This window comes from Nelumbo nucifera, chromosome 1 (assembly GCF_055504915.1).
Source record: "Nelumbo nucifera cultivar China Antique chromosome 1, China Antique-T2T, whole genome shotgun sequence".
Lineage (NCBI taxonomy): Eukaryota > Viridiplantae > Streptophyta > Magnoliopsida > Proteales > Nelumbonaceae > Nelumbo > Nelumbo nucifera.
The window spans coordinates 87,125,869-87,133,516 of record NC_142649.1 but is presented as its reverse complement, the minus strand read 5'-3'; the positions used below and the strand labels follow the sequence as shown (position 1 = coordinate 87,133,516).

The window sequence follows — 7,648 nt, the reverse complement described above, 5'->3', positions numbered from 1 at the left end:
GGTATGCAGCGATCGACTGAGGGCTGCAATTCGTCCAGTGAGCCTCTAAGTTTCTTTGATGGATCGATGAGGCTCTATGTCAAGTATGGCTTATATTTTTTTGGGGTTGGCCTCTATGCCTCATTAAGTGACCACGGAGCCTAGAAACTTTCCCGAGGTGACGCCGAAGGCACATTTGCTGGGGTTCAACTTCATGTTGTACTTCCTTAGCACCCCAAAGGTCTCGCCAAGGTCCGAGGTGTGTTAGCTTGCCTTCAGGCTTTTCACCACCATATCATCAACAAAGGCCTTGACGTTCCTCCCCATCTAGTCCTTGAATATCCTGTTCACCAGCCGTTGGAAGGTGGCCCCAGTGTTCTTCAATCCAAAAGGCATTACTTTGTTGCAGTAAGTGTTGTGCTCGGTGATGAATGAAGTCTTCTCTTCGTTACCAGGGTGCATCTTGATCTGGTTGTACCTAGAGAAAGTGTCCATGAAGCTTAGCAACTCGTACCTTATGGTGGCATCAACGAAGTGATCAATCCTTAGCAAAGGAAAGTTGTCTTTGAGGCAGGCCTTGTTGATATCTCTCGGATGAAGTCAGCATCGAGTAGTTTATCCACCTCCTCTCTGATGGCTTTCCAATGCTCCAATGCAAAGTTCTTCTTTTGTTGAACTAGCCTACAACTCGGGTCCACGCTTAGCCTATGAGTAATGACCAAGGGGTCAATTCCTAACATATCAATGGCAAACCAATCAAAGATGTCGGCATTAGTTTTAAGGAGCTTACCCGTTCGGAAAGTATGTCTTGATGGAGGCGTGACTCCACTCATAACATCTTCTTGGGCTCGACCTCATCTAGGGGAACAGAGATGAGGTCCTCAGCCAACTAGCCTCAACTCACTGGTTCATCCCTGAGGTTGAGCCCTTCCAATGGTAAGGCTTCTTTGTTCTTGCCTTGTAGTGCTACAACATAGCACTGTCTAGTAGCTTGCTACCTCCCCTTAACTACTCCTACGCCATGCTCGGTGGGGAACTTCATGGTGAGGTGATAAGACGAGATGGCCACCTTGAGTGCATGAAGGGTCAGCCTCCCTATGATGGCATTATATGGGGAGCCTATCTTCACGACAAAAAACTCGGTCTTCTAGGTGACTTGCCGAGGCTCGATCGCTACTGTGAATGGTAAGGTTATCTTCCCTTCGGGCTTGATGGCTGCTCTAGAGAACCTGACTAGTGGCATGTCCACAGGTTCAGCCAATCTAGAGTCAGCTACATCTTTTCATATGTGTTATAGAATAAGATGTCAGTCGAGGAGCCGCTGTCTACGAGAAAGAGATGGAGTCTTCTGGCCTCGACCTTTTAGGCGTTAGGCTCTAGATGTTGTATTGCCTAGCATATGCCTTCCGAGTCGAGGCGGATGCTCTACCCAAGGCCAAGCCCCCAATGATGACTTCAATAATTCTAGCTAGCGGGTGATGGGCATGGTGCCCGGCCTATTACTGTTTTTACAAGGACAAGGCACCTATGTTGCCCCCGACATACTCCTTCAGGTGCCCTTGGCGGATGAGGGACTCGATCTCATTCTTGAGTTCATAGCAGTCCTCGGTATTATGGCTAGTGCCGCGGTGGTACTTGTAGTACTTCTTGGGGTTACCTCTTTTAGGGTTCCTTTTCAGCTTGGCTAGTCACTTCACATATTCCCCCTTCCCTAGTTGCATTAGTATATGTGTTCGGGTGAAGTTTAGTGATGTGTATTTGTTGAAGGAAGGGGTCGACGGCTTTCTCTCACTATCTTTGCTGGTGCGGCCATTACTACGGCCATCCCTGTCCTTCCTCTTCTTGTTAGTGGCCCCTCGGTTGGTCTCGGTTTCTGGTTCCTAGAGGCACTTGTTGCCTTCGGCCTCCTCGGCAGCAATGTACTTTTGAACTTTCTTTAAAAACTTAGCTTTATTCTTGGAGTCTTGGAGATGGACCGGCTCAGGGGTTCGGGCCGAAGGCTGCTGATGGCCGCGTGCATAGAAACCGAGGGGTCAAGATCCCTTACTTCAAGCTCTTCTCGGTTGAATCAGTCAATGTACGTGTGAAGGCTTTCCTCACGCTTCTACTTGACAGACATTAGGGAAACGGCGGTCTTTTGGCACCGTCGACTACTGATGAAGTGGGAGAAAAAGAGATCTGTAAACTGGTCCCAAGAGTTGACGGACCAAGGGGGGAGTGTGGAGAGCCATCTGCGCGTTGCTCCCTTGGAGGTGGCTTGGATGGATCGGCACATCAGGGCATCGAGTACCCGTAAAGGAGCATGAGGGCTTTGAAGCTTTCCAAGTAGTCATCTGGATTTGTGCTCCCATCATAGGTCTGCACCTAAAGGTTACCGAGATGTCAAGCAATCGAGGCCTCAACCTAGTCTAGGTTCTCTTTCACATGGGATGGGATGGGTTGGCCTTGTTCCCGAGGTGCTCGGATGTTGGTACATCTTGAGCCTTACGAGCTCAACGATCATTAAGGAGATCGCGAAGGTCAGATACTTGTGCGTGAGAAGTGTAAAGTCGGCCTCCAACCCTTGGACGAGGACTGTAGTGGTCTGAGTGCCCGCCATCATCTTGGTTGCTCTTCGTGTGGCGATGGTGGCGATCGTGGTCCCTATGGTTGTTGTGGAACCCCACAGGTTCGCCTCTCCGGCTGGGGAGCCAAGAGATCTTTGACGGGGGCTTTCTAGCCCGTCAGCTGCTACTATTGGATGCTAAGGGATCAACCGTACCCTAGCCAATCAAACGTTGGCCCAGTGGTGCATGGGTGGATTGTCCACTATATTGTCCCTAGCTTCCGACGGGGCAGCCACCCTGCGGGCAACCTCCTGTTGGACACTCTACCTCATCCAACCAATGGGCTAGGTTGTCCACCTTGTGTAGGACTAGCTTGAATTGGTCCATTGTGACTAGGTTCTGAGCATTAGGAGTGTTGTCCTGCTCACCAGCTATATTGGAAACTTGATGGATTAAGTTATGTTGTTTTTAGAGGGTATTCTTGAACACATTCCCATAGATGGTGCCAATTTTTGCTGCCAAATATGAGGCCAAGGGCAACAAGGTGATTTCACTAGTGTCCGATGCCGATAGGTCCAATTTGTAAATAGGAGAAAAGCACACGTTAGAGGCCCCAGTTGTTATCCCAAGGACGGAGATTCCAACGGTCAAGTTAGCCAAGTGCTTAAAGAGGGGTTAGACCAGACAAGAGACAAGAGCTCAGAATGGTTCTTTTTTGGATGCTTACCTTGAGGTGAGTGCCCCCTTTTATAACTAACCTTGCCTTAGGAGTGGTTGGAAGTCATTGGTGATGTGCGACCAAACTTTGATCTGGCCAACGCCACGTGGTGTGATCTAAGGCCCGCCAAGTATCCCTACATCAGTGTTGTTCTAATAGATTGATCAATCAATCTCTATTTAGATAATTTGTTACACAATTCTCTACAACTCCTCAATGTGAAGGAAATTCTAAAAGTAAAGTTAACTTCTTTCAAGTTTCTTTAATATGTTTAGTTTTAGCATATGTTTTACTAGAAATAAGGTAGTAGTTTACTATAAAATAAAAAGCTATATTATGCCCACCATTTCATAATTCATTGCTTTTTAAATTAGAGATCCAATTTATTTTCAACCTCTACTATGAAACTAAATGATGATGTCGAATTACCTTTTTTATGTTAGATGGTGAATTACTTCACTCATTGCTATAACCATTCTCTAATATATAATTTTCTTTCATCTTTGTAAATGATCATTTTTTGTCTTTAACTTTACCTAAAAATTATTTAATGGTCTTTATTTGCCAAATGTTGCCTCCACATGCTTGAATTATGGGATTTCATATTATATAAATGAAGCCTAACCTCCTTAGAAAATCTTTTTCTTGTGTAAAAGGTTCTTGCTTGCATTTTACTACTTTTTTCCATTAAGTTATGCTTGGTATTAATAGAAAGTAAGAATAGAAAAGGGCTAACATGGCCACATGTTACCTTTTAAAAAAATGATTGGAACAAATTGGCATATTAATTAGTTGATTTTTGTTGTTTATTTTTCTTAAAAAATGGAACAACTTCCTAGTGGAATAAATAATGAAGAGTGTAATGAGAAGAACACTCTACTTGATGAGGGTTTAGAAGTTGTATGTAGTGTTACACATAAGCTTGATTTTGATATGAAAGGAAGTTGCACTAGCCCTTTAAATGCAAATTTCTCACAACCAAGCAATGAAACAGATGTAAACCAAAACTTTGGAAGATGCTTACCATTTATATAATGTGTTTGCTAGAAATGATGGTTTTAGTGTGCGGATATTGAAGGGGTAAAAGCTAAAATCTAGTATTTGGAGACAAACATTTTGTTGTTCTCATTAAGGCTTTCATGGTAATGATAAAAGGCAAATTGATGCAAAATTTTGTTGTGACATAACAAGAACGAGTTGTGGAGTAATGGTTAAGCTTGTAATGCAAGAAAATGGAAAATATTATTTAACTGAATTTGAAAGAGGTCATAATCATCAACTTGTTACTCCAAGCAAATCATGCATGCTTAGGTCACAAAGGAAAACAACAATAGCTCAAGCCGATCTTGCTAGTGGTTCTAGTATACGTCCTAAGGAAACATTAGAGTTTATGGGTAGACAACCTGGTGGAATTCAGAATCTTGGTTTGACTAATGAAGGTGCAAGAGCTATGGTAAGGTATTTCGATAAATTGCATGATGAGAATATATCATCCTTTCACTTGGTGCAACTTGACGAAGATAATCAAATTACAAACATCTTTTGGGTTGATGCAAAGGTGTTGGTTGATTATGATTATTTTGGAGATATCATTTATTTTGATACCACTTTTCAAACAAATGAGGATAAACGAGCATTTGCTCCTTTTGTGAGAGTTAACCATCATAATAAAACCACCTTTTTTGGAGCCGCATTGATGTATGATCAAAGTATTGAATCTTTTAAGTGGGTGATCCAATCTTTTCTAAGGGCAATATCTAAGAAGCAACCAAAAACAATTCTTACAGACCAAGATCCAGCAATGACAAATGCAATAAAGCAAATCTTTCCAAAAACATGTCATCGTTTATGTATATGGCATATATATCAAAATGCAATCCAACATTTGAGTAATGTATTTGTTGCTTCTTCATCCTTTGATAGAGACTTTAGTAATTGCATCTATGGCCATGAAGATGAAGATGGGTTTCTTACTACATGACATGAGATGTTGGAAAAATACAAATTGAAAGAAAACACTTGACTTCAAAGATTATTTCAAATAAATGAGAATAGTATGTTGAGAGGGTATTTGAAATCATCTCTTGATTTAGCTGAATTTTTTAAGCATTTTGAGCGGAATGTAGTAGATCAATGTTTAAAAGAAATGGAAATGGAGGTAAAGATGAACCAAAGTACACCCCACTTGTCTTTTCTAATAAAGATATTATGGGCTTCTTCTATATAGATTCCTGCAATATTCTGGGAATTTGAAAAGGAATATTGAATGGCCCTTAATTGTAATATTGTAAGTAAAGTCATGGTTGGAACAACAATTGTATGCAAAGTGAAGTATTGCAATAAACTTCGTGAGCATATTGTTACATTTGACCCATCAAACATAGTGGTTGTATGCAATTGCAAGAAGTTTGAGTTTGTGGGATTTTTATGTGTATATGCACTGTGTTGTTGTAGAAAGATTGTTAAAACAAGTTCCATCACAGTATAATTTGAAAAAATGGACACAGGTTTCAAAGGATGGAGTTAGTTTTGATTATTGTGGACATCTAATTAAGGTTGATCCTAGTGCTGGATTTTCCACGATACTTACTGAGCTAATGAGAGTATGTAGAGAAATATCAACACATGCTACAGAAGATAGAAGGGCATTCTCATATTTATTAAATGCATTTCATAATGCACGCACAGGAGTGAAAGATATATTGAAGAAAAGGTTTTTGGATTTTGAATCTTCTAATGTGAATGAAATGGAAATATATAGGGAGACAATGAAGGAAAATGATGGGGAGCCATTAAAGTATGGTAACATTGAAGTAAAAGGATTAGCAAATAAAGCATCAAGTGTTCTTGGGACAAATAGTGATAATGTGCAAAAAAAAATTGTTTGGAAAAATGAAAGAAAAGAAAAAGGACAATCTCAACATGATGTATGATATTTATTTTTTATATATTTTTTGAATCTTAAACTAATTCATATTATTTACTTGGTTTGTTTTATTACTTGTTAGGAATCATATCAAGGTGCCAAGGAAAAAAAGGTTGTTGGAAAAGATAAGAGAGGCAAAAAGTCTCAACATAATGTTGTATATTCTTTTATTATTTTGATACTTTTAACTGAATTTTAAACTCATACATATTATTTACTTTGTTTATTTTATTGCTTGTTAGAAATCACATGAAGGAACCAAGGAAAAAAAGGTTGTTAGAAAAAGATAAAATAATTAAAAAAATGCATCTTTAAGGATAATCTTTCTTAGCTTTAAGTAATTTGATGATAATTTCTTTGTATTTTGGTGATGTTACTAAATAGGGTTCATATGATGTCACTACTACCGTGGCTATTAATCCTAATATACCACACATGCTTAATCTGAATCACTTGACTTATATGTACCAACCACAGTTACTAAATGTCAATTTTCACCAAATGAACTTGCATAGAAGTTGGTTACAAATAATTAATTAATTGACTGATTATTTTTCTATGTTTTTAATATTTATTTCTAACTCCACTTACATTCTTTTATGCTTCACTAACTCCAAGAGTTTTGCAAAGAGAGTTTGTAACTGAAAATACACAGTTGGATTAGGTTAGTATATTAAAAATCATTGTACATGCGCACTTGAAAATAGCACTAACAAATATATTTTGTATAGGAATCCTCAAATGCTAACATCTACATAAAGAATTTAACTACAACTAATGTTGACCAACATGAGAAACCACCTTCATCTTAAAATTCATGAAACAGGTTAATAAATTTACTATTTTTTATGTGAATGTCAATTACTAATAAATTTGATGCCCAAACCTTTTCAAGTAGATGTAGAAAGAATTTGTCAAGACCATTGAAAAAGCATCAAATTTTCAAAATCCCCAAGGCCTATATAGATTATTAATATATTTACTATTCTGTCTTTCAAGATCTCACCACTACAAGAGGAATTGTGCCAAGAGGAAGAAGAAAAATTAAAGACATATGAGCAAGTTGTAGGAGATGGATTTGAACTTCCATCATCTCTTTTCCAAAGAGATAAACAAAAAAAAAAAAAAAAATCCATGATTCAATTGTGTACTTTCTTTTGATTATTGTTCTCTCTCTCTCTCTCTCTTTGGGGAGGGGGGGATAATGGATTATTTTAGAGCATTTGGAGTTAGAAAAGTTTACATCATATCTGTAACTTTACAATTGTTATGTAAATTAAAGATACCAAGATGCAAAAGCTAATTGGTAGTTTGTTCCTTTTAAAGTCTAAAAATTGAACTTAGTATGGAATGGCATCATAATTGGATTTACATGATTATCTACGAGTCTATGATTGCGATCCCTCTCCCTCTGTAGCTTGACACGAAGCTAAATATTCCTTCTCATCTATACAAACATCAATAGATACAATCATACAA

The 7,648-nt window shown here is 38.8% G+C and overlaps 1 pseudogene; it reads left to right on the top strand.

Moving 5' to 3' along the window:
• Window positions 1-3,950: 3,950 nt before the first annotated feature.
• On the top strand, window positions 3,951-6,981 carry LOC148803521 (protein FAR1-RELATED SEQUENCE 5-like; annotated as a pseudogene).
• The last annotated feature ends 667 nt before the right edge of the window (window positions 6,982-7,648 follow it).